The 25,871-nt window shown below is 36.1% G+C and overlaps 1 protein-coding gene and 1 non-coding gene across 10 annotated transcripts in view; one reads left to right on the top strand and one right to left on the bottom strand.

Moving 5' to 3' along the window:
- The window catches only part of MAPK10 (mitogen-activated protein kinase 10), a 533,352-nt gene that overhangs the window by 222,432 nt on the left and 285,049 nt on the right, over positions 1 to 25,871 (bottom strand). The window lies entirely within an intron of this gene.
- On the top strand, positions 2,820 to 2,921 carry LOC123789807 (U6 spliceosomal RNA). Its single transcript, XR_006778915.1, has one exon. It is a non-coding gene; the product is annotated as a U6 spliceosomal RNA (small nuclear RNA).

The raw sequence follows: 25,871 nt of genomic DNA, 5'->3' as shown, positions 1-25,871 counted from the left end.
AAATGGGCAAATGGCACAAATCTGAAGTTTTGTTCCTCTGAAGAGCCAGTTTTTAAAGTTTTGTTAGCACAACATCGTCTTCAATTCATTCTTTGCATACCAGTCAGAGACTTCTTAACCCACGAGGTGAATCATGATCATGTGATCAACTTCTCCAATATCATAAATCTGGGTAGTTGTCTCTTTCATGTGCTCTTAAAAAGCCTTGAACATTCTCATCCTACCACTTATCGCACTGTGTTGCAATAACCTGTTTACTTGTTTTATTCCGCTATTAGACTGTTTAAAGATAGAAAGTATTTCTCTCGTGTATTCCCAGCACCTAAAACAATCCTAACACAGAATTAATGCTTAAAAACTGTCTGTGGGATAAATGAATGAAATAACAAATAAATGTTTTTTCCCCAAAATATATGCTAACCTCCACATTAGTCCTTTTTTTTGACAATTGTGTTGTTTCATTTTTTAATAATTTTTTATTATGTTATGTTAGTCACCATACAGTATATCCTTAGTTTTTGATGTAGTGTTCCATGATTCATTGTTTCCACATTACTCCTTTTAAGCAATATCCCTGTTACCCTTTACTCTGTTTATGAACCATAGATAATCTACAGGGATAGAATACAGTTAATCTATCCATCCCAATCACACTTTTTAAACAGCAGCAATAAACTTGACTAGGCTTTTAAATATTAGAAATAGCTACCCTCATCAAAGTCACTGAAAATGTTCTCTTGCATTTTATTTGCTCATATTGTACAAAGTTTGGCTTGGAATAGAACTGCAGCCTCAGCCTCCACCTTACAAAAGCCTTCTGTGAAAGAAAGTAGTTTTTGACAGCTAGCTTCTGTAGCTGGAGGATTTCCACAAAAAAATCTGAATATGCTGCTGTTCCTTAAAATAAAACCCTCTCCCTCATTCATGTAAATTATGTTGCTTGAGAAGGATTATTTCCACAGATGAGTACAGAATAATTAATGTAATGTACAAATCCCCTCTCTAACTAGAATTTTGACATAATCTACTTCCAAATTCCATCCCTCAGGAAATTTAGCACAAGTTCAGTATCTTTTTATGTATATAAATGACACCGCCCTCAAAAAAAAGTGTTTTCTTTGTAATAGCTTATCTCAGTATCTTAGAGCCTTTTTTTTGTCAAGTGGTAGTAGTCTAATTTCATTTTATCTCATATTCAAATACTTTAACTATCTCTCAACCTCTATTTAAATTAGATGACTTTCATTAATATTGTCTATTCAAATATTAAATAATTTTTTAAAACAGAAATATACTGGCCATCTACTGTGTGCCTGGCCCTCTTTTAGGCATTGAAAAACCAGAAATAAAAAGCTAATACAAGATTCCTCCCCTTGGGGAGTTTATATTATAGTAAGGTAGAAAGACAGTAAACATAAAAACAAATAAACCATATACTTTCAATGAAGAGTAAATGTTCTAAGGAAAAGAAAGACCATGTGAAGGAACAGCAAATGTGTCAGGTGAGGGAATAGGCAGGACAGGGTGGGCTATCTGACACAGGATAATCAGATAGGGTTTCCTGAAAGAATGACATATAAACTCTAATGGGAAAAAGATATCCTAGTGTACAGTGAAGGGGAAAGGATCCCAAAAAGAGGGAATACAGCAGCAAACTCAAATACCCGGAGGTGCATAGGAGAGTAATGTGTTTGACTGACAGAAAGTCAGTAATGATCAGAGAACAGTGATTTTAAATCACATGGTCTCCCACCATATTTAATTTTATTTTCTTTAAGAGAATACATACTCATAATGTTAATCATAAGCTTATCAAGCTACCAACATAAAGTCTCTATGCACAGAATTGGGAGTAGGTGGCCATTGGCACATTGTTGTATTTCGAAGATATAGATATAAATCACTTCAAGAGCATAAATTAAATAATTAGCAATACTAAAGCATAACTTAAAAATTAGGAGATGATGAGTCTTGAGTCTTTATTACCTTTTTCTTTAATAGTATTTAATTGTGAGCTTATACATTTTGATTTTGAATAATGGCTATGTTTAATAACTGGGTGACAAAACTCCTTAGCATTTAACAACTGGTTCCTGCAAGCTGGTGCCTGCCAGCTCCAGCACACCACCAAGGCATGCTCTCTGTGAGTGACGGCTCTCTAATCTGTCCAGAAACCTAAAAGGATCTATGGAAATATTTAATTGCTAATTTCATATCCTGCTCCCTCTGCCAAATGGCTTCTCCCATTTCCCCCACACTCACCTGAAAACAAACAAAAAATAAAATAAAAAAGGAAAAACTGCTTTGTAGATATATCATTTGTAGCGTATCCTGGAAAATAAACTGGGGGTTTCTTTTTTTAATTTTTTATGATTTCTCACATATTCACATTAAGGTTGAAAGCCAGGGCTCTAGAATGCCATATTAGCTCTTAGCAGTGAAAAACTAATAAAATTGCTTTAAGGTAACCATAAAGCAAACTTAAACTTAATACTAAGATTACTAAGATGCTTTTTATTGTGCCTAAGCTTTGAGATAAAAACTGATGATTATGTGCCTGCATGTCTAAGTAGAGGTAACTTTTTTAAGTGCTAAGTTCCTTTTGCAAAAGCAAAATACACAAGAATGAGGTACTAAATAACCAGGATTACCATGTTCCAAGTTGATAAATAAAAGAACATTGTTAGAACTGTAGCACACTAAACACTGACTTATCATATACTTTTATTCTTTTTCTATTCTTAGCCACATCATCATTATCACCCATCTAAATTTCATTTTAACAAATGGCTTACCAAACGTTAAAAATTTTCACTGTCGTGCTCGCTTTGGCAGCACATATACTAAAATTAGAACGACAGAGATTAACATGGCCCCTGAGCAAGGATGACACGCAAATTCATGAAGCATTCCATATTTTTTTAAAAAATTTTTTTCACTGTCTGTTGGAGGCCTAGAACAGATGTTACTATTTATTTTGAAGAGGAAACAAACAAACATACACAAATGACCAGTAATAGTACTCCTAAAGATGCAAAAAATTAAAACAGTTTACAGATTGGCTCTCTAGTATAAGGAAGAGTTTAAATAATAAGAATAAATTACATTAAATACATATAAAATTCATTGTGCATATATATGAAATGTGAAAGTATAAAATCATAATGGTTTTTAAATATGTACTTCAGTTATAAGCAAAGTGTACAAATTACAAAAGATCATGGGCTTACACAGGGACAACTGCAAAATGGTTTTCTTTAACAATAATTTGTCTACACCACTATTTTTGCATATTTTACACATATCGAAAGACAGATGTACAATTTTACATGGAGAATTGTTTTAAATGAGCTGTACATAGTATCATAAAACCTAAGCTAATAGGCAAATTGGCCTCAAGGCCTTACTAACAAATGTGGCTTTCAAGAACACCAAAAGAAATGGCCTGGATACTCATTAAATAGAACTGACTATAATTCACTAACTCTCTAGTGTGGTACTACATTTGGTATCAGAATAAGGATTGCCTTTGGCTATAGAGTTTACTCCAAACCATGGACAGAGTGGACTGCTCATCTTTCACCTAGCTTATTACACATCAGATGGAGCATTTAGTTATGTGTGGCTTAAGGAACAGATTATGTTCTAAATCACAAGGACTTGGTTACTGAAGAGCAAGAGTGAGTTAGTTATATGTGGTCTAGGAATCCATATGAGTTAGAGGTTTTGCAATATAAGAAAACCTATAATAAAAAAAATAAATAAAATCTACTAAAATTATTGGAAATGTTAGCAATATTTTTAAAAGTGAAGAAATATTATGATTAAAAAATAAAACAGCCACCATAACCAAGTACTCAGTGTTAAAATCCTAATAATATAACATATTGATATTATATAACTCCCTGATAGAATACACCAGAAAGGGCATTCTTCCTCCAAATTCATAACCTTAATCGAATCATAAGAAAACATCAGACAAGCCCAAATTGAAAAATGTTCTACAGAATACTTGACCATTATTCATTCAAAGTATGAAAGTCACAAGGAACTGGTATAGGTTGGAGGTAAGGAGACATACATGGTAAGTAAATGCAAGTAGGATCCTGCACTGGACTTGGAACAGAAAAGGACATTAGTGGAAAAACAGGAAATTGGTTAAGTCTGTAGTTTGTTAATAGTGATGGATCACTGTTAATTTCTTTGTTTTGTTCATTCTTCAATGGCTATGTAAAGCGTTAACTGTAGGGAAGCTGAGTAAAGACTACATATGGAAACTACTGTCTTTGCAAATCTCTTATAAATCTAACATGATATCAAAATTACATGTTTAAAAAACACATGAATTTACAATACATAAATAAAGAGAAAAATAGTAATTACATATTTTATCACCAAACAAACCAAACATTTGATTGTTGATTTGCTGTTGATTTGATTTGTCATTTTCTCTTTTTCTGTCTTCCTTTCCTTTTCTTTATAGTAAAACCTCTGAACACTCATCTTTGGTAAGGCTGAGCAACACTGAGAAGGGCACTCATTCTGCAACCTGAGTGCCTAGCTTAGAGTCTCTCTCTACCACTTACTGTGTGATTGGGGTAAACTACACCTAAAAAATAAAATTTAAATTTAAAAACTAAATTAAATAAATTAATTTCTTGTGCCCAGTTTCCTTACTGTACAAACAGGAAAAATAATATCTGCCACATACAGTTGCTGTAAGAATAAATGAATTAATATATGCAAAGCACTTAGAAGAGTGCGTGCATAAAGTGAGCACCATTTGACAGAAGTTTGGAGGCAGAGTGACAGCTCCCACTCTAGAAGGCAAAGTGGGGTAACTCTTTCCCTCCGTTTACTCTCTTGCTATAATGGAGCTGACATCACTGGAAGATGGCTCTAGTTGATCAGATACTGGTGATGGAAATGTTTGACTCCTGCAAGTATAATGTGTGAAGGGGCAGCATTAGCAGAATCAAGCAAACAAAAAGTTCCCAGCACTCCAGACAAACTCTCTCAGATTGAAATCAGGCTGTGTTCTCAGCTGCCTACCTCTTTTTTGCTAGCCCCCCTAACTCCAGTGCTCCTGCTGCTCTGTGAGCCATCATATGCCCTTCTAACAAATTGCCTTGCTGCTCAAGTTTGTAAATGTTGGGTTCCCTTATTTGTGGCCAACCACAAACATGCTGTGTGTATACCCTGATGTTGTTATCCAAAGTCTGTGAGAAGTGTCCCTGAGTCTTCTTCTGAAAACGCTGTCCTCAGATTACACTTTGACTGAAAAGGAACAAAGTTTCTTGAGTTGGTGTTTGAGACAATAAGTTAAAGGGAAAGGAAACCCTATTGGAATGTAGGCTCATTGAGAAAGGACGCACAGGCGTTTCACCATATCCCAATTGCCCATCATGCAAGTTCTCTCCAGGTCCAGGATGAAGAGCAAACAAAGATGGAGGCCCATTATTCATGGAGATTTAACGGACAATACAACTATTGATTAGACTGATGCAAAAAATGGCCCAGTTTGGGTTTGTTCTCAAGACAACTCATTATACATTAAACACTACAAGTCTAATCCGTATCCTTCAATGGGTGCCTCATAATAAGACTTTGATACTAGAGAACAGCCATGGGTATCTTCGTGTTTTGCATATAGGAAAAATTATTTGCGAAGACGGAATAATTACTGAAGGGCCTAGATTAACACGTAAATGCAATATTACTTATATGATTGATGAGACCTCAGGAGAAATTCATTAGGTCTCATAAGAAAAACTCTTAATTAAAAATTCAGATTATTAGATTACAAGCTTGGATTGGGTAAGATTTCATAAGAAACTACAAAATAATACTGAAATAGTTAATCATATGAAAGCGCAAGCAAGTCTCCAATAGAGTTTGTGAATGTAATGTACATTGAAAATGTTATGCACTGCTAATCAAGAATCAAAATTTCTAATGAAGAATCATACCATTAGTGTGATATATTTAAAGATATTCCTAAAAAAAAACATATTCCCTCAAGGTGAACATTGCATTAATTTTTAAAATTCATCCTATTGTAATTCTGATAATTGCTTGGTTTTGTATTTTATTATGGATTTGCTGGATATTTATACAACTGCAAACTGCTCAGAAAAAGGAGAAACAGAAATGGAGATAATTAAAAAACTATAGTGCAACTATAAACTAGTAGCAAAAATGAGAAATTGCAAAGGTAAATACAGTTCTAAAAAAAACACTTAATTTTTCCCTAGTGCCAAAGGGAAGAGTACTCCTCCCCCTCCTTTACATTTACCTTAGAAAACTTGATCAAATGCTTTCTCTGTCTTTTTGAGATGTATATAAATCTTTTAAAAGATTAATAAACTGCACACTGGTTCTGCATCCCAGGAATGCATTTCTCAGAGACCTCAGAGCAATTTCTTTGAAGTGTGACCTTCTAGGAGGGTGGATGGCATTCCTTTCCCGGGCTCTGTGGGAATTTAAACTTCTGTTTGGCTTCATGACGCTACTTCTTGTTTGTCATAAAGATACAAGTTTAGGTGCAAACTTCCAATTATACAATAAATGCTATGGGGATGTAATGTACAGCACGGTGACTATAGTCAATAATATCGTACTGCATATTTGAAAGTTGCTAAGAGAGAAGATCTTAAAAGTTCTCATCACAATAAGAAAAAAAAATGTAACCCTGTGTGGTGCCAGATGGTAACTGGACTTAATGTGGTGATCATTTCACCATGTATACAAATACGAATCATTATGCTGCACACCTGAAATTAATATAATGTTAGATGTCAATTATACTTTAAGAAAAAAAGATAAAAGAAATTTTATTTTTTTTCTTTCAATAAAGACAATTAGCACAAATGTAATGAATTGGGATCTGCCTACCTAGCTCTATCAAAGGGTGAGATTTCTTTCATTGCAATCTCCTCAGCAGATTTTTTGGGATGAGCATCTCAGTCTGATGAATCTTTATCCAATAATAAAACTGTTTCACTCTTTTCTACATGGGAAGGATTCACTGGGATCCCACGAGATTTTATTTCTAATTTATATTTCCCCAACCCAGCTTAGTAGTAACGGGATATAGTGGGAATAATTCCTACGGAAGCTCATTAACTTCTCTCTGAATAAACCCATGCCCAGTTGTGGAAAGCCATGTAGGATGCACCATCCGACACAGAAACATCAAATAAAACAAAAACCGATTAATATAATCTACCAGCAGTGCTGGAGGGAAAAAATAAAACAAAACTTCTGAATAATGTGTTTTTTGATGTTAATTCAGTATTAGTCTGATACCAAAATAAGGAGCACTAGAGAGATGTAATGTTAACACACAAGTGAATAGTGTTCCCATGACACAATAGGCAATGAACTACAAACACTTTGAAGGAATTATAATATGGTAAAATAAATCTTCAGAAGGCTGGAACCATGCCAATTTTAACTCATTTTTTTTTACAACATTCTATAAAAATGTCGAAAAACTTTCAATGTTAAAGCTGATGACACTGACAAGATTGAGTGATTATAAGGTTTGAGTGCCTAGATACGTGGTTTTGTACAATGGAGAAAGAAGTGTATTCATGGTGTTTTGTAAAGCTAAAAGCACTTTCTTTGATGGTTGGTTGTTTGCAGTGCAGGTCATCAAAGAAAGACATTGTCATGTCTGTTTTTCTACTCTTTTGTACAATGTATGTGAAATAAAGAACATTTCCTAGACTGCGGACTGTAGAACACCAGTGTCCCACAAGACATTATTTATATTCAACAAGAAACAATAAAAAGCAAGGAGGTTTTGTGGTTAAATAACTCTGAGAATTCCCTACTTGAAGTTTTATAATCTAGGTAAACATATTAAAGGTTATGAGGAAAAATATCATAAACAATTCCAATTAATTGGAACTTCCCCAATTACTTGACCATGAATTCTCCTCCCCTTTCTTTTTGCCAATTTAACAATAATGATAATAATAATAATAATAATGACAAAAGTAGCTATCACTTATTAGGCACTTACTATATGTCACAGTTTTATGTACTACTTTACATGTAAGGCTCACTAATCCTTATAAAAAAAACCATATGAGGAACATACTATCATGGTTATCCCCATCTTACAAAAGAAGAAACAGAGGTTTAGAAGAATTAAGTAATTTGCCCAAGGTCACTCAACTTGTGGTAGAGAAAGAACCTGAATCTAGAAAGACTACCTCTTAGCAACTTTGCTTAGCTGCCTCTTCTTCCTTAGCAAAGAGCTGTGCATGCTCAGACCATTCACTACCTCAGGAAGGTTATTGCTTTCACTTCAATTCTTCTCTCTTCATTCTTTGAATGACTTCCATTCCATGTCTGGTTGGAGTTATGTTCCCTGGTTTCCATACCTATCAGCTACGCTATCATCATTTCATTGTCCCTTCCCTCTGTTCTGGCTATGCTTCTCAAGTTTGTCCTCCACAGTGCTCTGTGTCTCTGTTCCCTCATCTAGATAATAGTAAATAGAAGAGTAATACTACCCACCTCATAGGTTATTGTGAGGCTTAAACAAACTAAGACTTACAGTGAAATGTCCTTTGAACATCTGGCCATAGCAGGAGCTCAGTGAATATTAAAATTAATATTCACCACCTATTCAGTCTCTACACAGAGTCAGCCTCTGTGTGATACAGAAACAATATACTGGTAACAGGTGTATAACAGCATTTGACTGCCTAAAAATGTAGTATATACACAGTAGGAGGACCATAAACCAGTTTTTGAGTCGGTAGATCTTTATTTCTGCCAAGGGTATGAAGTAACAAAGAAACAAAAAGGTCTTCATATCTACTTTCAGAAGAGCAAGATTTTTGTTCTTTCTTCCTTGCCACGTAGACTATCCATTGCTTTTCTCAGTCTAGTTTCCATGGTCTTGCAATGGAAAATCCCTTGGAATTTAACAAAAATAATCAGTCATTGTTTTTTGTTCCCGATGTGACTTTGTGTGTTTCCCTCTGTTTTTGTAGTTATTTAAGTTGGAATGTAGGAATGAATGCGTTAAAGGAAGCCAGTGAGAGGCTATTTTTAACCAAAATCATGGAATCTTCTCTTAAAGGATATTCTTCAGACAAAATTTGCATCTTCTAAAAGCACTTCTGAGATTTCTTTCCAGTTCCTTACTTAAAACTTGGACATTTACTTATTTGAAGAAAGCAGTTATAGAAGTTCAGTGTTATTTCATGCATGAAATTCAGAGAAGCCTAAAATCTATACAGTTGCCTCTACTTTTAAAGAACCGTATGGGCTAACAAATCAAATCACTGTCAGTTGTCAGTTTGTATCCCTTGATCTGTACAGCAGTAGATTATAACTGGATTGCTTCCACCCTTGGGATCTAAAGCTGCCTTGCCCAGTGCTTGGGGGCAGCACTGGCTCTCTAGCCTAGAGCAGTGGTTCTCAACAAGGGCTTTGGGGAGGTGTTCTTACCACCTTATTCCCACAGAGATTCTGTTACTGCTTTCTCCCATGACTACCTAAAGGGGCAGTATTACTGCCTAGTAATTAATAATAATAACTACAGCAGCTAACACTTTTAGTGTTTACTCTGTGCCAGGCACTGTTCTAAATTAACTCACTTAATTTCATTCTCATAGCAGCCACATGAGGTAGGTTCTATTATTAGCCCCATTTTAGAGATGAGGAAATTGAGGCAGAGAGAAGTGAGAAAACTTGTCCAAGGTCACACAGCTAATAAGTGCCAGGGCTAGTAAATGGCACAGCAGAGATTCAAATCCAGACAGCCTGGCTCCAGAGTTCTTGCTCTTCATCTCAAGGCTCTGGTGAGCAAAGGTGGTGTGGAACTCCTCATGTACATGAGGGTTGGGGTGGAGAGGAAGGTCTTCATCTCTACAGCCCACTCCACTTCTAGCTCCCCACCTAAGAGTAGCCTGAGGCAGAGTAACCCTGTTGGTTTGTTAATGATACTTCTCAGTGTCAGTAAAGACTAATGAAAGGGAAATTTAAAGGCTGAACCAACAGGATTTGGAAATTGATGGATAGAAAGCAAGTTAGAGCCTGTTTGGTAGAATGCACTGTTAACAGAAATAGAGAATCATATCTGCCTTCAGGGAACTTCAGCTGCATTCAGGAAAGATCAGAGTGTAAACACCATTTGAATTCAATGAAGAAAATAGCAAGATTTGCTCCAGGTGTTATAGGAGGACAAAGAAGGAGCACTTTACGAGCTGGGCAAGGAAAGATCATCAAGAAAAGCTTAAAATACCAAAATCCATTTTCTAAGATTATAGACCAATAAATCCAGTATTCTCCCTTTACAATCAATCAACAAAAACTTTTTTAAAGTGTTGCCTCTGCTTGTCATAGTCAAATAGAAACACCGCAATGACATTAAAGGTGATTCTAGTGTTAAATTTTCTATTAATTTTAAACTATTTTTATCAAAATGTCTTATCCACAAATTTTTTGCTTTTTGTTGTTTTTGTTTTGTTACCAGAAATGGGCCACATAAACTGATATGTAATCTAAATATATTCTTGCCCTTCTCTGTATGGTACTTTTAAGAATATTCATCACCTGTATGAAAATACTGAATTATTATATTATACATCTAAAACTAATACAACAGTGTATGTTAACTAACTGGCATTAAAATAAAAACTTAAAATTAAAAAAGAAAACCATGAATGGTATAACTTTACAATCAGTAAATTGATTGTATTTCTGGGGATACTATAATAAAATTTTGTTAAAACCTACTTAAAAAAAGAATATTCATCACCAGATAGGAAACACAGCTGCCATCATTGAAAAGAGCTATAAGTAGTGGTTTATTCTGCATTTCTAAACATCAGGTGTTCTAAAAAAGCTCAAGAGAGTCAAGGTATTTTTATTGTCCCTAAATATTCCAGGCATAATGCAATTCTCACTGTTCAAATGCCTACATTAAAATTACTTCCATTAATCCATTAATTATACACTAATGCACAAATCTAAACCTTTTTTTAAAAAGGTTGACTTTTTAAAAGGGTGATGTGACTCTTGGTCATATCAGAAATAATCACAACAGAAATGATTTAAGTTAAAGACGGTCTTCAATAATGTTGGTGATATCTAATATCAAGCTGTGCCTAGAAATTTGTCTAAAAATTGGATCTACTGTGTCATTGTTCACATTCTTGTGATAAAAATGGAACTCACTTTATTGAATTGAGGCTTCTAAATACATAGAAAAGAAAATCTAATATAAGAAAACACAAGAGAATAAAGAGGTAGGCTATGTACAGCTTCTGAGGTTACCACTGGAGACGTGATCACCCAGATCAAGGAAGCTGAGTTAGGTATTGAAGACTGGCATGTTGAGGGATTAACTAGAAGAACTGGACTGCCATCCAGGTGTCCCAACTCTAGCTCTAGCTTCATCACCTCCCGAGCTCTGGCGCTCAGCTTCAGCATGTGTAAAATAAGGCATTGGACTAGACTATCACCAGTGTCAAAGTGTACAAAATCTAAGATTCTAAACTCTCCATTTGTTGTCTTAATGTCTTAAATTCTGCATTTTCTGTCATGTGAAAATTTGCATGCTTCTCACTATTAAAAATTATAGTTTAAAATTACGTATGGTTTTAGACTATCATGCAACTATTTTCTAAACCAGAAATGGAGTGCGTTTTATGCAATGTAAAATAGTTGATCACGACAATGGCACTAGTCTACTGCTTTGGAGAAACACCAGAGATTTCCTGAATTGCTTCTTTAGGGAACAATGAGACTAAGTAATCATTAATTCATTAATTCATTCAATACAGTTTCATGAAGTACCCCTATATGCCCAGTCCCTTTTTTGAACATTGGCAAATCAGAGATGAATGTTAATGGTCTTTTCCTTCCAGGGGCTCACAGGAAGGAAGGAAGGAAGGAAGGAAGGAAGGAAGGAAGGAAGGAAGGAAGGAAGGAGAGATATTAAGTCCAATTAAAATACAGTTTTTTAAGCGTTATGATACACTATAAATAGGAGACTATGGAAACTCAGAAGAGAGATTTTGATTCATTCATTCTACAAAATTTATCAAGCACCTGCTCTGTGCCAAGCACCACTGTAAGTACCATGTTATATAGCAGTGAAAAATAAAAGTAAAAAAGACACTGCCTCGTTGTACAACAGAAAATAAACCCAAAAAATCAAATAAATATACACTATATTGTTATATATTGATGACGGCTATTAAAAATAAAATGAGGGGATATAGACTGGTAAAGGATTCCATTTTAGGCAGAGAAGTCAGGGATAGCCTCTGTGATGATGTGACATTGGGGCAGACATGAATGAAGCATAGAATCACTAAGGATATCCAAGTGAGTGGTCCGGGCAAAGAAAGCATCTACACAAAAGGCCCTGAGGCAGGAACCCACTTAACTTGGGAGTGGAGAGAGACAGGGAAGGTTACAAAGTCTCAAAGCAGCTAAGGACTAGATCATGTGGGGCCTGCTGAACATTGCAAGAAGGCTGGGTTTGCTTCTGGGAGGATGGCAAGTCACCAAAGGTTTTTGAGCAGAATGACATGATCACATTTTTAATTGTAAAGAATGACTCTAGATGCTGTATGGAGAATAAACTATAAAGAGGCAGAAGCAGAGAATAAGAGTGGAAGCATAGAGAAAAAATTTAGGAGATAATTATTGTATTTATGTTATAATATACATATATGTGTGATTAAATCATATTCTAGGGTATATTAATATATAATGACAAATTATATTTCCATGTTTATATTTATAACATTATATACATCAAGTACGTATACTATATTATTTGTACTAAAATACAACATTCTTATATTTCAAGATTATCATTACATTCAAATATATTTTATATATAATACATTATATAATTATAATATGTAATCCATGTTGTGTTATATTGTTTTATACTTTTGTATTTTTAGAAAAAGATGATGATGCCTTAGAGTAGGGGAAGTAGCTGTCAGGGCAGAAGGAAGTACTCATTTGAGGGAAATATTTTGCTGTTATATCTAACAGGACTCACCAATGGGTTTTCTGTGAGATGTGAGAGAAAAAAGGCATTGTGGAAGACTGCTAAGTTTTAGCTTGAGCAACTATGTGAATAATTATGCCATTTACTGAAATAACAAAGAATAAGGTGAAGAAGGGATAAAGAGTGGGGCTGAAAATGAAAAGTTTTATTTTGGACATAATAAATTTGAGATGAATGTAGATGAGATGTTAATTATGTATACAGGTCTGGAAAGACTGGTCAAAGAAGTCAGGGTTGGAAACACAGATTTGGGTTATTTATATGTATTTAGCCACAGGATTAGGTGAGCAAGTATAGGAAGCGGAAAGGGAAGAAAAGAATTATGATAATTGAGTTATCAATTACCCAATATTTCAAAACCATGAGATCAAGAAACCAGCAAAGGAGCCATCAGTCGGACCAGAGAAAACGTGGGAGAGCGACCCGGGTAGCAGGGCGACCCCATCAAGACCTGCTGAGGAGAATAAGTCCTAAGAGAACTAAGAATTGACCAGCAGATTTACCAGCTGCTTCTTTTCCCTGAGATGCTATTCCAGTTGTGCACACAGCCAACAGTCTTTCTTTCCTCAGGTGTTTATCCGAAGTTACCTTCTCAGTGGTGCTGGCAATGGCCACCCTATCGAAAAGGTCAACCCGCTCTCCCAGTTGCCTGTATCCCCTTTCCCTTCATCTCCTTGGTACTTTACCACTATTTGTAGACTAGGTGTTTTACATTGTCTATTTTGCTCATTGGGAATAAATCCATAAAGGCAGGGATTTAAGACTGTTTTATTTATTGCTGTTTCCTCAGCACCTAGAATAGTGCCTGCTACCCAGTTGGCACTCAGAACTCAATAAATACAGACTGAATGAATGAACAAAGCCATCAACCACTACATCAGATCTAGGAGCTTTAAAAAGTTGGCCTTTTTTCTTTGTTTTTTAATCAAAGCTTAACTTTGGACTTAGACTTATCTTCCTATACTGAAAAATAAATGTGTAAAAGGAACAGATACTTGCATGTTTCTTAAAAATGTTAAAAGAATAGCTTGCAAAATGTCTACCAAACATTGTGTAAACTACTGTAGACTTTGATGATGCAAGAATATATAAAGGCAGTGTGACCACTCTCAAGGAACCTTCAATCTGGTGGTGAATGAAAACTGGTAAATGGGAAAACTACAACATAGCATTGTAAGTGCAAACATAGGTAAGGCCACTAGAGGCCTAATCAAAGTGAAGTTGGGGCCCAGACAAGTGGAGAACTGGGTCAGATGTCACCTGTGCATGACAGAGAATACATCAGAAAAAATCTGAGATTTAAATCATTTCTTCATTAAATATATATTGACATCTCAGCACCACATTAGGCACTGGGGATATAATAAGCAAAAACAAACAAACAAACAAAAAAACCCCACAACCTCTCCCTTACAGAATTCAATCTAGCAAGATTACAACATACCCATGTGAAATCAGTATTGCAAACAACCACCTGTTGAAATGCTTTCTAGGTCCTGAGTTAGCCAATTCTAGGCAGCCATGCTACACACCACACTGGCCTACACTGGAGCAGCTATCTGATGTTCTGATGAATGGTTCTGAGTGACATCCAAGCAGACCCCATCACTGGCCCAATGGTTACAGAAAAAGTACAAGGTTGTATTTGAGCAGAGACAGTCAACTGAGCTGTACACATTTTTTTTTTTAAAGAAATGCATTTAGCTTTGGCATTTCAAACTGAGACAAGGCACTGGAAGGCTAGATGCTGGAATGAAAAAAATGTAAATTGTAACATTTCAGCATAAATTTTTAGATTTTCAGATAATTCATTTCTAAGTACCAGCTATCCTTCTAGATGATTTTATATTGTCACTGGTATTTGCCAACTTCCAAACTGAAAGGACTCTAAGGAACTAAATGTCCTCAGGTTAAGGCAGGAGAAGGAAAAACAAATTCATTGTGCAAAAGTTAATGCTACAAATTCTTATGAAATTAGATATTTGGAGTGAATTTTAAATAAATATATGGATAGCCATTTGGCTTCTTTCTTAATAATTTTATACATTTTTTGTACATACAGTGAAAGAAAACTTCAGGCAATCATGCTTCCCTCAGGAAGGACAACCATTACATCAGGACTTTTCTTTTTTTTTTTAATTTTAATTTCAGTATATTAACATACCATGTTATATTAGTTTCAGGTTACAATATAGCGACATATTTCTCAGTGCTCATCAAGCTAAGTATACTCTTAATCTCCCTTTACCTATTTCACCCACCCCTGATCCACTTCCCCTCTGTTTGTTCTCTATAGTTAAGAGTCATCAGACCTTTTCCTGAACCTTCCTGAACCACAGTATTATTTCACTAACTGAGCCAATGGAGAACGATACTTTTTTCTCAGATTTTACAGTGTTGCTAATTCTGAAGAGTATTTATAACAAAGTTGGCCAAAATATCAGGAAACTTGCAAAATTTTCAATCTCTAATTATTAAAACCTAGAATTCTTTTTTTTTAATAGCGTTTAGTATTTTATTTCTAACAAAAAGTTAAGAGGGATGTGCAGAAATGTGTGCAACTGAGTCATGTCCAAGAAAGTGTAAGATGATATCGACTTCAATGACTATTAGGAAAATAAATCCTTCCCTCCACATCTCTGGCACAAAATCTTAAAATGTTGAAGCATAATCCTCATTTTGTTCTGTCAACGACACATGGGAGGAAAAAGCATTTGAGTAAGTGAATGAGGAGATTCCTGGAATCGACTGTATTTGTGATGCAGAAATAATAAATGTTTTTTAATAGGTCAGACAAGTCAAAGGGTAGGAACAGCTTCAGCAACGGAGATGATTGGGGGGAGGGGCAACAAACCACTTTAGAGAAGGCTGTGGTGGTCTGTGATCTTTTAACTATTTTTGCATAACTCACTATTGTTTCCCTGTCCAGGCTATCACGCTATACCTTCTCTTTCATGAGAAAGGTACGAATGCATAAAACTAAGTCAGCATGAAATGTTTTGTCAATAAAGCCACTACCAAGGTGCCCATCTATCCTAAATTTCCTTCTCTCCATATGTACAAATACAACTGTGTCTATGGTTTCAGTACACTACATTAAATAAAATTACTGAGTCTTCAACAAATTCTAAATCTACTTCATGTCCTCTATTTAAAAAGGCAATAAAGGGGTGCCTGGGTGGCTCAGTCAGTTAAGTGGCTGCTTTCAGCTCAGGTCATGATCCTAGGGTCCTGAGATTGAGCCCCACATCGGGCTCCCTGCTCTGCAGGGAGACTGCTTCTCCTTCTGCCTGCTGTTCTCCCTGCTTGTGCTCTCTCTCTCTCTGTCAAGTAAATAAATAAAATATTTTTTAAAAAAGGTAATAAAAAGTGTAGATATATTTCTATAAAAAATTAATGTGCCAAAATATCATTACCTAGAGGGTCAAATGATCAGGTATACAGAAATACCAAATGTACAGAATTATTCATTCCTTGTCAGGTGTTCATTGTGCTTTTGAGAAATAAAACCTTAGAAAACATCCTCTAATTATTATGAAAGGAAGAGAAGATTGATATAAGCCTGTATCTATCAAGTCAGATCTATTTCAACTGCTGGGTTGAAAGAAGAGCACCTAGCCCTTCTCCTTTGGAGTGAGTTTAATTCACATCTTCTGTCTGGTGCTAGTAACATTATTAGTACCCCACTTATATCCCCCTGGTTTTCACCTTTACATTACGAAGTCTGCTCACTGTGAACACCTGAAGTTCTCTGCCTGAGGGCTTTTCTCTGGCCACAGGGAAATGCTCAACCTGCATGCAGGACAAATTCAGAAGTGCAGAGAGTCAAAACAACAGAAATAGCTCTCAATAAATGACGGATGCGGAGTGGAGAGATGTATACCAAGCTGCCTCACTTCATTGTGATAGCTCTGAGGTAGGCCAAATTTATTCTATCTCCCTGAGTTTCTCTGCAGGATTGAACCCTTTGGTATATCTGGTGAGTGAGTTGACAACACACCATTTAGTGTTTTTTCCTTTCCCTCTCTCACTTCACTCATCCACTCGTGTTCCCCGGGATCACCTCTCAAATGAACTACTCTGCAATAAATCCTTACCACCAGGTTTACTTTGAGATAACACAATCCAAAACATATGGCCAGAATTTATGCTTCAGTTGTACATAGGTTTTTAAGTGTAGGCCAGAGTTCACATACAAACATGAACAGGTTAGGTTCTGAGAGGATTTAATTAGCCCACATGTTTGGCCATCGGAAGTCATACTTGGACTTCTGTTTCTCCCCATGAGGGACTAACAGCCAAGAGAATTGTCCTCCTTATGCTGGAAGAGGAAGGAGGAGGAGGAGGAGGACGATTTATATATGAAAATGGGTATATTCTGACATTGAACAATAGCCAGAGCAAGACTGTGACCCATGAGGCAAAAAAAAAAAAAAGTGATCTTTATATTTTCTCCAAATTACTGCCTGGAGACAGCCTTAAAGCCACAGAGAAGGAGAAGCCTAAGAAAGCTCAGCAGTCTCAGTCCCACGCAAGTGAGGAGATGAGTTCAGGGAGGCTGAGCACTCAAATCCCTGGGGCAGAGGACCGGAAAGGAGAGAGAAAGAACTCCTGAAATCTGAAGAGAAAGCCCTCTGAGGCTCTACTGAGTACTGATCGGCATGCATCTGGGTTAATACCCCACAAGGCTATGGAAAGAACTTCCTGAAGCAATTCTCAGAGCTCAAATCAGGCTGGGAATAGTTTGTCTTCTCACCGGCCAGAATGGAAAAAAACTGGTAATCCATGGAACTTGGGTGGACTCCTCAGAAGTGTATTGCCAGAGTAGTGCAGCTAAATTAGCCTTAAAGGCTGCAGTGGACCCACCAAAATAAAGCATAAAAGCAAGACTTGGAAAGGTCAGCATGATCCAAAGTAACTTAATTATACGCTGGAACAAAGCCCAACACTCATATTCCCCTGGCTTTCATGTCTACATAATCAAAGAAAATGTTCAAAATAGCCTATATTCAATAATTAGTGGCCAGATATGCAAAGCAACAGAAAAATATGACTCAGAGAAAGAGAAAAAAAAAATCAGTCAAGAGAAACAGACCCAGGAATGGCAGAAAGGTTGCAATTAGCAGACAAAGACATTAAAGTAGATTTTATGAATTTTATAAATGTGCTTAAGGATGTAGAGATAGATAATGGGGAGGTAGAAGATTAAAAAAAGATCCAAATAGAATTTCTGATTATGAAAAATGTATTGTCTGAAATGAGAAATTCCAAAGAATGGAAAGTCAAAACAACACTGACTCATGAGGCCCATGGGATTTGACCTCCCAATTTTCCCCCTTTTCCCTAGGCCTCAGGGCCTTTGCACTGGCTGCTCCCTTTGCCTGGAGCACACTTCCCCAGGTATCTGTCTAAACTGCTCCCTCACCTCCTCAGGTCTGTGCTCTCCTTTTCAGTGAGGCCCTCCCTGACCTCCTCACTTAAATCTGTTTTCTCCTCCCTACTCCTTAACTTCCTTCTCTGCTTTATTTTTTTCACAGAATTTTTCACCACCTAGTTTGTTCTACATTTTATGTATTTTGTTTTTTGTCAGTATTCCTCACTATACCCTACCCTTCATGAGGGAAAAGATTTTTCTGCCTGGGTTCACTGCTATCTCCCTAACATCCGCAGTAGCTTCTGGCACATACTAAGTGCACAAAGAATATTTACCAAGTGAATATATAAGAAAAATAACTCTGGCTCCCATGTGTATTGATTGTCTCCTACAAAATGAATGAAATAGAAAATATGGTTTTATAAAAGTATGATATAACATATCTTTTAGTATTATATATTCTGGCATCAATATATGCCTTCATATTAGTAAATATATATTCTCAGCATTTATCCCCTCCTTTCTTCTCTTATTAATAACCCAAAGGCTATTTTTTCTTTCCCCTGCCCAGCACAGTAACTGAAACAAAGGCTTAAAGAACCCAGTAGAAATGCAAACAGAAAGATTTGGTTGCAATCCAAACTCTTTTTTCTCCTGCTGTTGAAGATTAGTTCAGACTAGATTTGTGGCGAGAAGAGGAGAAAGTGCAGCAGTGGCTGCGAAAAAAGAAGGAAGGGCAGAGGCCTCGAAAGGGGAAGGAGGAACAGGACCTCCCATCTTTAGAAGCACCGAGGAAGTAAAAAGAGCCAACTCTGGATGGCCCTACACTGGTTACTTAGTCCTGAACAGAGAGATGGACACTTTTTTGTGAGGGTAGGATGAGAAGGAAAGCTTTATCCTTCACATCAAATGGAACCAAACAGAACCAAGTAGGGATTTCACACTAGATGAGACTTAAAAATGAGAAAAATTACAAAGCAATATTGACTGGTGAACACAGAACTGCAATGCAAATATAATTTCCTTTGCCTATAAGCTATTTAAATGGCACAAGGAATCTCCTACCAGAGACTTGGTTAAAACAAGAGATCTAACCCACTGTAAGAAAGAAGAAAAGCAGGTAAATTCTCATCAAGTTAAAATTTTTAATGGTTTCTACTCTCATTTTTTTCTTTAATAATAATAGATGAGAATTTCTTGTATTTCAGTCATTTGATAACACTGAATGTGCATTTTTTTAAAGTTTTCCTTAAAACATTTTTTGTAAATTTATTCATAAGACCTCTGCCTCAAGAAAAATTGACTTCTTGTATTCATAGTACTGGAAGAGATCAGTCTGTCAGCCTGTGAAAGCAGTGGTGATCACAGGTCAGTGGGTGCATCAGAATCCCCCAGAGGACTTGTTAAACAGACTGAGGGTGGGCCCCCTCACCCTCAGAGGTTCTGATGCACAGGCCTGGAGTGGGGCCTGAGAAACCGCGTTTCTAACAAATTCTTGGGTGATGCTGATGCTATTTGCTGGTCTGGGTAACCACACTTTAAGATCCATGGACTAAAGTATGGTATTTAACTCTGGAAGTGTTAATAAGCATCTCTAGCTTCCATTAGCTGCTTTGTCTTTCTGGTGCAAGTTGTATCCCAAGTCCCTGGCACAGGATGGGCTTTAAATAAATATTTGTTGAATGAATGAGTTAGGTTTGTTTCTAAAGTCATACTAAAGCAATCAGACATAGTTATATCTATATTAAATTTTTTACCAGTTAAAAAACTGACAAAACTTCTATATTAAGTTACCGACGTACCTCTATGTTACCAACATACTTTGTAAATCAAAATAAGAGATTGGTCAAATTAATTTGTTTCTAAAAGAAGAAAAAGGAATCAGTATCTATAGTGATGACTCAAATAATGGTATATCATACTCAGAATCAAGTAAAGAAGTGAAACATAAAAAGAAAAAAAAATTCTACCTTAAAACTTAGCATCAGGGTTTCATTTTCAGTGAAACCACACTGTCTACCATATTAATTTAATGTTCTTTTAATTTTATTATTTTTTAAACGGGTTCATACTTAATTTGTAAATCTGTTTGTTTTATAGTTTATATTATAGGGTTTTATGTTTGTACACATTTAAATAATTTTATTACAAAAATGATTACTGATGACAATTTTGTCCCTGTAATTGGTTCCATACACATTATTCAATGTTATCATTGTCTTTACCTATGTCTAAATTTGGCTTTATTCTATTCCTTTCCCTGCAACACAGCCAGAGTGATTAGATACAAAACACAAATCTTATACTGACACTTCTCTCTGATAATCTTGTCAATTCACTCCCTCTTTTTGCCTGGATAAATTCAAAGTTTTCTGAGATGACACAGAAGGTCCTTCATGATCTGGCCCTACTTATCTCTTTAGATTCATGGCTAATATCTCCTCAGTTTCACCCATAGTTACCTGGACCATTTGTGGTCCTGTGTGTTTGTTCTCACTTGTATCAAAGCCTTCATCTATGCTGTTCCATCTGCCCAAAATGCTGGTCCCATAATCTCAATGGACCTGATTTAGTTTATGTTTTTGTAAGACTCAGCTTGAACGTGAGTTCCTCTTTAAGTCCTTGCTAACCCCTTCCACAGCCCTCCAGATTACCCATAACAATATTTATCACACTTAATTATCATTTCCTATTTTCTTATTTGTGTTCCCCAAGAGTTTATAGACATTTCTAGAGCAGGGACTGAGTCAATATTATGGAATTCCTCCCCAGATTTTGGCATACGAAAGGCATTAAGCACACTTTTTAAAAATGAAACTCAATAATAGAGTAAATAGGTATGAATTTTCTATAGTCTTTAAATAAACCAAGCCACCATCAGAATGATGACCATTGAGACCCTCCACTAGCCACCAGGAAGACTGGAGTACTGGAGTACTGAGCTATAGTAAATGCCTGAAACCCTTTCCTTTTTCTTTATGGAGAAAAGAGGTAGGAAAAATAAACGGATTTAAGTAAATGAGAATAGAAAAAGTAGAAAGAGATAATTCTGTTTCCCCCCCGCAGTGAAGCCAGTATTAATAGCTGGTACTAATGTAACCTCTAAATCACTATTTATAAGGAAAGAAACCTAGAGAGCCTACCAAATATTTGAACACTTGTGAGATATGACCTTCTTGTTATATGTCTATAATTTGAATCGATTTGGTGGTGCAATAAATAGAAATTAGACTAAAATAAGGAAATCGGTATTAATAATACCTTGTTTACTTTGTAACTTTAAATATGTGAATATTCATAAAAGGGAACTTTTAAAAGTGTTTTAAGTAAAAACTAAAAGGAAAAGTGGTAACAGACTTGATTTTGGCAACATATAGATATTAATTAATATATTAGCATTCACTTATCTCAGCACTTTGTAAATTTATTATCTAGATTTCCTTGCTCTTAAACTATCAACACTAGTCTCCTAAAGCCAAAGACTAAAAATTACTATGTTATGCAATTTACAAAGAAAGCATCCAAGAAAGGGATTTAATTATAGTATTTGAGAACAGAAATACTACCCTTAATCACTGTTCATGAATTTGCTAAACTGAAATATTATATGGTAAACACTGTTCAAATCTTCCAAGAGAGATAATAATACATTTCTTATTATAATAGGGTTATGGGGATTAATTAGTTAATATTTGTAAAGAACTTTCAAGATGAAGTGGTTCCCTCCTTTAAGTGTCACTGAAATCATTAAACAAGTGACAGTATTTCCTCTTTAAAGTTTTAAAAAGATCTATCCAATGCCATACAATTATCTAAATTTTTCATGTTAGAATCCAAAATTTGAGCCCCATATTTATGCACAAAAAAAATCAGTTCCTTTTTAAAAATATTCAGAACAATTTGGTATTTTCAAAGACAAAAACATGCCCGTCCTAAGAATGATATTAAGATTGTTGAATCACATTTGCTTTCTAAACTTTGATGTAATACACAAACATCCAACTTAAAATTCCTCTACAATGAAAAAGGTTTAGAGCAATACAAACTATTTATTATTTACAGAGCAGATTCAAAACTCCATGTGGGTATATTTGTAGAGCTTTCTCTTTTTTTTAAATTTAAAATCAATTAATTAACATATAGTGTGTTATTAGTTTCAGAGGTAGAGTTCAGTGATTCATCAGTTCCATATAATACCCAGTGCTCATTACATCATGTGCCCTCCTTAATGCCCATCACCCAGTTACCCCATCCCCCGACCCGTCTCCCCTGCAGCAACCTCAGTTTGTTTCCTATAGTTAGTCTCTTATGTTTGTCTCCCTCTTTGGTTTCAGCTTATTTTATTTTTCCCTCCCTTACCCTATGTTTATCTGTTTTGTTTCTTAAATTCCACATATGAGTGAAATCATATGATATTTATCTTTCTCTGCCTGACTTATTTCACTTAGCATAATACCCTCTAGTTCCATCCACATTGTTGCAAATGGTAAGATTTCACTCTTTTTGATGGCTGAGTAACATTCCATTGTGTATATATCCCACATCTTCTTTATCCATTCATCTGTCGATGGACACCTGGACTCTTTCCATATTTTGGCTATTGTGGACATTGCTGCTATAAGCATTGGGGTGCATGTGTCCCTTCTAATCGCTTTAGATAAATACCTAGTAGTGCAATTGCCGGGTCATAGAGTAGCTCTATTTTTAACTTTTTGAGGAACCTCTATACTGTTTTCCAGAGTGGCTGTACCAGCTTGCATTCCCACCAACAGTGTAAGAGGGTCCCCCTGTTGAGTTGTCTTTATATGTCTCCCTTAAAAACAACAGGCTATTCAGGATTGATTATTCCTGGAACTCATTTTGCATGTCTGCCTCCCTATGCTCTGGAATTTGGGTCTACCAGCAAAGATAACTATGTACCTGAGTTCAGACACTGGTAGCAAAGAGTAAGAGTCTGACAATATCTTGAGGTAAAGGAAGTGAATTTTAAAAGTATAAGAAAACACACTAAGCCTTTTTTCTCTTAAGTGGAAAGAAAGGAGATAAGTAGGGCATGGGATAGTTCTGAATAGTTTTGAGAAAAGCTTCATGAAAGAGCTTCAGTACCAGGGCAGGATTTCTCAACCTTAGCACTACCGACATTTTGTGCCAAATAAGTCTTTGTTGTGAGGGCCACCCTGTGCATTATAGGATAGTAAGTGGTATCCCTGACCTCCACCTACTAGATGCCAGTAGCGCTCCCCATCCCACCCCACCCCCTGCTAGATTGTAACAACCCAAAGTCACTCCAGAGATTGCCAAATGCCTCTGGTGAGTAGAGTGCAGAAGAATTGCCCCCAGTCAAGAACAAGAGACAAGATTTGGCAGAAAGAGAGGAACAACCTTGGAAATCCTTGCCTAAAACAACGACTGGGAACTTTGATTACGATGAGGTAGAGGGGATAGCCAATCTAAGACCTAGAAATGGCAAATGGTACCACCAACACCTATGAGAAATTGGATCCACTAGCTGGGAAAAAAACATGCTGATGAGAAGAGCTACCTTTGAGTGGTATCTACTGGGAACAGACACTTGGGGTGGCCACAGCCCTAAGTACTGTCAATGAAAGGTCCACATCAGACACTTAGCAGTGAGGATTTACGGTAGTGGCCTATTATGCATTTTAATGAAGAGAACTGTCTAGTAGCTTCTTCCAGGAAATTTGATGGGCTTAAACATCAGAAACTTCTTAAAGGGAATTCACTGATTTTCACTTGGATTCATTAACTAGTTATTGAGCACTCAGTGTGTGTCAGGCCACGTGCTGGCTGTCAGGAACACGATGATGAGAACAGTCTACCCTCAAGGAACTTATGCTCTAGAGAGAAACATAAGTATAACAAGTCTGGTCTTCAGATTCCTGGTATAGGGTGTTACCCAGGCAAAGAGGGTCCCAATTCCCTCCACTGATAACCACCATACAACTAGAATTTCAAAATCATAGTACTCTTCATTTTTAAAGAGCTAAAACCGCTTAGCTTTCCCCCCTCTCATTTTCAAATTCTCAGTCATTTCCCTGGCATTTCAGGCAGCTGCTTTTTCTTCATTTCAAAGCAATCAATATATGAACATTTTAAACAGCAAAAAACCACTTCAGTTGCAAATTTATTTTTCTCCTGGCATACATGTGCACAATCGTTTGGATTTACATGATGGTGCTAGCCAGTCAAAGACAGCAAGCCTTCCTAAAAAAGAGCATTTGACTCAATGTTGATGGATGCGCTGTCATTTCTCATTTAGGCCCATCTGCCTAATAATAGCAAGGTACCATTATTAATAAACTCCTGGCAGAGCTAGTTAGGGAATGTACAATCCAATTACATGCAGTTTTTAATTCACTACAGGCAAAATGTTCACTACTTTTCCACATATGATTCCCAGGCCCATCTTCAGTGGAATTGAACCACAGCCTTTGTAGACTAGTCATTAGTATTCAGAATAAGAAACAATTGCTTGGAACAGGAAACACAGAAGCCAGACATTTGGCAGCATCACACAGAGTTCACTGCAGAAGTCAACCATCAAGGCGACTCTGGGCTGACAGTAACTGGCCTCTGTTGCCGTGGAAACAGCGTTGAGATGTGTTAGTAAATAGCTTGGGTTCTCTCACCTGCTAGGACATAAATTCAGAATTTACTGCTGATTGTTAAGCCCACTATATGTAAGTGGACTACCTGAGAAGTAAATACTAGAAATCACTCTTTGTTTCAGAAAAATTACCCAAACAGTTCTAAAAATATCTGAATCTTGAGGCATCCAAACACAATTGAGTTTAATTGTGCAAAATATCTGATAGACAAAACTAGTCTATCTCTTCATTCTAATCATTGCTTATTTTGCCAAAATCGAGCTCCTAAAAATACGCAAGTAAAATAAAAATGAAAATGATAAAGATGTGAAGATAATGCTAAGTAAAGGACCCTTCCGAATTCAAGGAGTCAAGCCACTTTTTAATTTTATTACAAGCCATAGTTATATATTTCAGGTTGTAAGAAAGTCATATCTTTTTTAACTTCTTTCATCCTTACTCACAGCCAAATGAGCTAAGTAAGTCTGCCTCCTGCCCACTTTTGACTTAAACGTCCCTTTATGGGAATTCCTGTCTTTGTAATTATAATAATTATTATCTCTAATTTAGATGTATAAAGTATGACAGAATAAAAATGTCTTGACAAAGCAATTCAGTAAAAAATCCATAGTGCAAGCCTCTAAGTCTCAGATCTCTTAATCCCTATCTCTTCTAAGTCATTCTGGCTTCATTAACTTTCTTCTTTCAACTTTTTTCAATTTCATTGCTAAATTATATTTTCCCATAAACTCTATAAGTGTAAAAGTTACTTTACTTTTTGGTCTCAATAGCCAAGTCCTTCTCATCAACAAACACTAAGACATGCCCATCA

The sequence above is a fragment of the Ursus americanus genome, chromosome 8 (genome assembly GCF_024610735.1).
Source record: "Ursus americanus isolate L20-20 chromosome 8, mUrsAme1.1.p, whole genome shotgun sequence".
Lineage (NCBI taxonomy): Eukaryota > Metazoa > Chordata > Mammalia > Carnivora > Ursidae > Ursus > Ursus americanus.
This window is presented reverse-complemented; position numbering and strand designations above follow the sequence as displayed.